The sequence below is a fragment of the Phascolarctos cinereus genome, unplaced genomic scaffold, assembly GCF_003287225.1.
Source record: "Phascolarctos cinereus isolate Bilbo 61053 unplaced genomic scaffold, phaCin_HiC Scaffold_9;HRSCAF=440, whole genome shotgun sequence".
Taxonomy (NCBI): domain Eukaryota; kingdom Metazoa; phylum Chordata; class Mammalia; order Diprotodontia; family Phascolarctidae; genus Phascolarctos; species Phascolarctos cinereus.
The window spans coordinates 51,811,550-51,817,686 of record NW_027556402.1 but is presented as its reverse complement, the minus strand read 5'-3'; the positions used below and the strand labels follow the sequence as shown (position 1 = coordinate 51,817,686).

The window sequence follows — 6,137 nt, the reverse complement described above, 5'->3', positions numbered from 1 at the left end:
GCTCAGAGAAAAATATAGCCTGGGGGAAAGACTAACTAGAATTCCTGAAGATATGAAGCAAGAGTATTTTTTAAGTTAATTTTTTTAATAAATGAAATTAGAGTGATTAAAGGAAAAATGTTCAATAAATTATAGTTATGGAAGAAAAAGTAGAAACTTAACAGCTTGGGACAAGATATACAAAACTTTATCCAAATAACCAACTCTCTGAAAGGTAGAATGGAACAAATAGAAACCAGCAACTCCATAATGGAAACAAGAAATACCAAAACAGAATGAAAAGACTGAAAAAAATAGAAAAAAAATGTTAAGTATTTCATAATATTCCCTGCCCCAACCAACAATGCCTCTTTCTTCACTCTGAGTTTATCACTTATTTTCATTAGGTAGGAAGAATGTTTCATCATGAGTCTTCTGGAATTGTGGTTAGTCATTCTGTCTTTTGGTCATTCAAATTTTTCAATGTTCTTTGTCTTTATAATCTTAGAGTTATTATATAAATTGTTTTCCCTTTTTCTGTGACCTCTCTACATTAGGTCATACAAGTCTTCTCAGATTTCTCTGAAATCACCCCCTTAATTTCTTATGGCACAATAGTACCCCATTCCTTTCATATAGTGATTCAGCCATCTTTCAATTAATGAGTACCCCAGTTAAGTTTCCAATTCTTTGTCACAAGTAGAACTGCCACATATACTTTTTTACACAGTGGTCTTATTTCTATTTCTTTGGGTGTCTACATCACAATGTATGCATGAATATTGGCTCAAATTTATATTCAAAACTATAGTTAGGTATTGACAGCAGATTCAAGCTGAAGAAATAACTACTTTTTAATAACTCATAATAAAGAAAACAACAACATTTCCTTTTGAAAATGAGAGTAGATGTGAACTGATCTAACAATTCTGGAGAGCAACTTGGAACTATGCCCAAAAGGCAATTAAACTGTATACTCTTGGATCCAGCAATACTACTATAAGATCTATATCCCAAACACATCATAAATAAAGGAAAAGGGACTACATGTACAAAATTATTTATAGCAACTCTTTTTTTGTGGTGGCAAAGAATTGGAAATTGAGTGGATACCCATCAACTGGGGAATGGCTGAACAAGTTGTTGCATATGAATGAAATTGAATATTATTGTGCTATAAAAAATAATAAGCAGACAGATTTTAGAAAAACCTGAAAAGACTTACAAGAACTGATGTCTAGTGAAGAGAGTAGAACCAGCAGAATATTGTACACAGTAAGAACAACATTGTGCAATGATCAACTATGACTGGCTTAGCTCTTCTCAGCAATACAATGATTTAAGACAATTCCAAAAGACTCATCCAGAGAAAGAATTGATAGAGTATGAATGCAGATTGAAGCATACTATTTTCACTTTATTTTTTTCTTTTGTGTGTGTGTGTGTTTTTCCATTTGTTCTATTTCTTCTTTCACAGTATTACTAATGTGGAAATATGTTTTATGTGTACATGTATAATCTATATCAGATTACTTGCCATCTTGGGGAAGGGGAAGGGAGAAAAAATTCAGAACTCAAAATCTTATAAATATTAATGTTGAAAATTGTCATTACATGTCATTAAAAATATACTATTAAAATTTAAAAAAAACCAGATAGTTCAACAATAACAACAACAAAAAAAGAAAATGAGGCTAGAGCTACACAAACATAACCCCCCCCCCCAAACTTTGACAAACATTATTGCAAGCATCATTTCCAGAATGGTACCAACTTAAAATTTAAATTTCCTATTATCTCTTGGGATAGTGAGAACAGTCAAATGGTGAGTAATGGCAAGTACACTGAAATTCACAAAATTCAATAGTATTTAATAAATTTAAAGGTACATGAATTGTAGTGGAAAAAATAATGAATTCTTTGAGATAGAGTCAAGAAGAAATTTTAAGAAGTCCCAGTGCTGACCTCTGATAGAGTTTTTTGCTTTCTACCCTCTAATGCTCTTCTTTGATTATGTTCTTTACCATCATTATGGTGTAGGTTTTGTGTACTATTGTAATCAACATTTTCCTCATAGTAGAATAGAAGATGATCAGATCAGATGCCTTGAGCTCATTATCTTTTTGGAAAACACATCCAAGAACCCCTTAAGCCCTGAAATTGTATGGACTGGGTTCAGTCTTGGGGTTCTGCCCCTACTCCAAAGTATATCCTTGGCTCATTTTCCCCTACCTAGGTTTTCCTAGAAATTTCAGAATTTGGTTCATTTGTCTTCCTTTAAGATTTTTGGGAGGGTCTCAGAATATTGCTTGTATCTTCTTCTATACAACTGCCATTTAATACCTGAATGAAACTGGGCCTCTGTGAACCTGATATTTCCTCATCTATAAAATGAGGTGGTGGGGCTATAAAACCTCTAAGGTCCCTTCTAACTGTTATTCTAAAATCCTCTGATCTCATGATTCTAGAAATAGTTGATAAAATTCTCCTTCACTCTCCAGTGAATCTCTCTTTCACCACAGGCCCCAGTATGAAGCTCTAAACAAACAGTTCTCAATTTGTGGGTCCCCAAGACTCTTTCAGGAAATCTGTGAGGTCAAAACTGATTTTATAATAATATTAAAATATTATTTGTCTCCCTTTCCCAACTGTGTAAGGATTTACTTCTTTACTTCAACTGAAACAACATGTAGCAATGCCAAAGTAGGAGAATCCAGCTGTTTCCTATTAAAGCTAGTCATTAAAGAAATTTTCAAAAAATAGATGAAATGATACCACTCTTTTTACAATTTTTTTAATCATCTTTTGCTTTGGAAAATATATTTTTCTCTGAAATATATTAATATACAATAGATTAACAAATAAATATTTTTAAATTTATCAGTTTTAATTTTTATATTTGAATAGTGATAAAAGATTATGCAAATAAACAAAAGTCCATTTGGGTCCTCAACAGAACCATTGTGTGGTTTATCACCTTTGGAGAGGAATAAATGAGAAGTTGCTAGAGAGTTCACCCTTTAGATTCATTACTCTAGAGACCTACATAAGGCCTAAGCTTTACTCCCCTGAAAAGGAAACCAACTTGTTGCTAAAAAGGTTTGTTCTTCTTCAAAGGTAGTAAACCATAGGATGGTTCTGTAAGTCTAGAACAACTGTTCTCAAAATTTTTCATCTCCAGACCTCCTGATACTCTTAAAAATTATTGAGGACCCAAATGAACTTTAGTTTACTTGGGTCATATTTATCCATAACATAATTTTCTTTCTCTGTTTTTACTTTTCCTGGTTTAGGTGTCAATATAATATTTGTTTCATAAAAGGAGCTTGTTTTCTTTTGAGTAATAGGTGACACCCAGGCTTTTTTCCTGATCCAGTTATTTCTATTTCCTTGTGTTTTTCAGACTCAGAAGTTTTGTCACTGATTCTTCATGGTTGGCTCAAGGATTGCTTTTTTTCTTTCTTGAAGGTTTGGTTCTAAAAACAGTGGTATTTCTCCTGAATATCTAGTCCAGATTTTTGGCTTAGAAGGCTACATGAAAGATTCTAGCCAAACTCAACACCTCTAAGAAACACATATGAAGAAGATCTCAGTAGAGTACATGGAGGAAAACCAAGCCAAACAGCTCCACATCTGACACAGTGGTTAGAGCACTGAACCTAGAGTTGGGAAAACCTTAGTTCACATCCAGCTTCAGATACTTACTAGCTGTGTGATTTCTTGAAGTACTGAAAATACAGGCCTTTAAAAAGTCTATTGTATTTTAAGTGGAGCTACTTGACCAAACCTTTAAACCCAAATCTCTCTGTTTATCCTTTAATGGCCAATAATAGCCCCAACTCAAGCCTCTGTGGCTCATTGTCTTGTTTTGATGTCTTAGAATGAGTGTAAATTGCAATTGTTTTCTCTTCTGGCCAGAAATTGTCAGGGTCTTCAGCTGCCCCTCCCCCAAGTTGATACTTTTGTAAAGGTAAATTGAGCCACCTGTCCCAACTTTTACCTAGTCATTGAATGGGTGTGGTCTTGGATAAAATGAGACCTGGAAAGACCTTAATTAGAAAGGCCAAGGTCACTCAATGAATCTTGAGCCATCTCCAGTGGCCTTGAAGTTTGTTTTGCTACTGGAATTCCATGACTCTGGAGAGAGAGTGAGGCTGATAACTCTGGGCAGCTCTGCCTCACTTACATCCAATTCCTGTACAAGTCAGGACATCATCCTCATGATATTCTTGGTCCTCTTCAAGAACAAAGAATGAACAACAACAGCTACGTAACCTTAGGCAAGTCACTTGACCTGTTTGCCTCAGCTTTCTCATCTGTTAAATGGAGATGATAATAGCAACTACCTCCCTGGGTTGTTGTGATGATCAAATGAGATAATAATTATAAAATGACTGGCACATAGTAAGTGCTATATAATTGTCAGTTGTTATAACAATTATTATTAAAATCAAAGGAAAATGTTACTGAGCTCCTCTTTCCCTTAAAGGAAGACACAAGGACACTAGTTTTGAAGGGAGGGCTAGGAAAAAGTTCTGAATACTATCTGAAAAGTGAAGGAAATTGTGGTGATTGGCCAGGGTGATTGGAATTTTATTTTCTTCAGTATTTTTTTTTGAGGGGTCTCCTTAAGCAAGCTTTTGACTTGTTTTTCATGATTTTCTTGCATCATTCTCATTTCTCTTCCCAGTTTTTCCTCTATTTCTCTTACTTGCTTCTCAAAATCCTTTTTGAGCTCTTCCATGGCCTGGGACCATTTCATATTTTTCTTGGAGGCTTTGGATGTGGGAGCTTTGACTTTGTCGTCTTCTTCTGGTTGTATGTTTTAATCTTCTTTATAACCAAAGAAAGATTCTATGGTCTGACATTTTTTGCTCAGTTTGCTCATGGACTCCCTACTCTAGCCTCTCCTACTGCCTGCTAAGCTCAGGGCTTCCCTTGCCCTATAGGCATCTACCCTTCCCACCCAATCATGACTGACAAATCTTTCTTCAACAACAATGTCAGTACCCTGACACATTTTGTCATGGTGGATGGCAGGAAAGCCAATGGCACCAGTGAGATGATTACCCAGATGACCCACCCTCCGTGGTGAGGAAAGCAGGCATAGCCAATTTCTATGGAATTGCTGGCTCTACCAATGTTGAAGAAGCTGGATGTACTTTCCAATGACATGGTTATTAACAGGCTAAAGTCATCCTTTGCTGTGTGTGTTTTTGTAGCAAAGATAAAAATGACATAATGCTAGAACCAGAAAAAAGGGGTAAATATGTGATCTGTTTTGATCCTCCGGATGGTTGTTCTGACATTGACTGCCTTGCATCCATTGGAACAATTTTTGGCACCTAGAGAAAGAATTCAACTGGTGAGGCTTCTGAAAGGATGCTTTGCAGCCTGGTAGGAATCTAGTGGCTGCTGGGTATGCTCTCTATGGCAGTGCCACAATGTTAGTGCTGGCTATAGCATGTGGAGTCAACTGCTTTGCTGGACCTGGCTATTGGGGAATTCATTTTGGTTGAAAAAGACGTGAAGATTAAAAAAAAGAGAAAGGCAATATCTACAGTTTTAGTGAGGGCTATGTTAGGGACTTTGATCCTACAATTGCAGAGTATATCCAGAAGAAGAAATTTCCCCAGGATAATACAGCTCCTTATGGTGCAAGATATGTGGGCTCCATGGTGGCAGATGTACACAGAACACTGATGTATGGAGGAATCTTTTTGTATCCAGTCAACAAAAAGAGCCCCAAAGGAAAGCTGAGACTCCTGTATGAGTATAACCCAATGGCCTTTGTCATGGAAAAAAACTAGATGACTGGCTACCATAGGAAATAAAGCTGTGCTGGACATCATTCCCACTGATATCCATGAGAGAGCACCAGTTATTCTGGAGTCCTCTGATGATATGAATGGATTCCTAGAGATTTACAAGAAGCGTGCTGCCAAGTGAAGATCTCCTGTTCCCAAAAGGGGTGAAACACCAAAAAGAAGAGGACCAAAGATCAAAGTGTACTCTGTGAAAAAATAAACTTCCATGGCACAACAAGACCAAAGTCCTTTTTAAAAAAAAATTCATACAATCCTTTTGATATACCAAATACTGTAGGGTGCTTTGGGCACCCTAAAAAAAGGCAGTTTCTATAAGACTATAAATAGTAA

At 36.0% G+C, this 6,137-nt stretch overlaps 1 pseudogene; it reads left to right on the top strand.

The window, feature by feature from the left end:
* The first annotated feature begins 4,951 nt into the window (after positions 1 to 4,951).
* On the top strand, positions 4,952 to 5,928 carry LOC110218637 (fructose-1,6-bisphosphatase 1 pseudogene; annotated as a pseudogene).
* Positions 5,929 to 6,137: the final 209 nt, after the last annotated feature.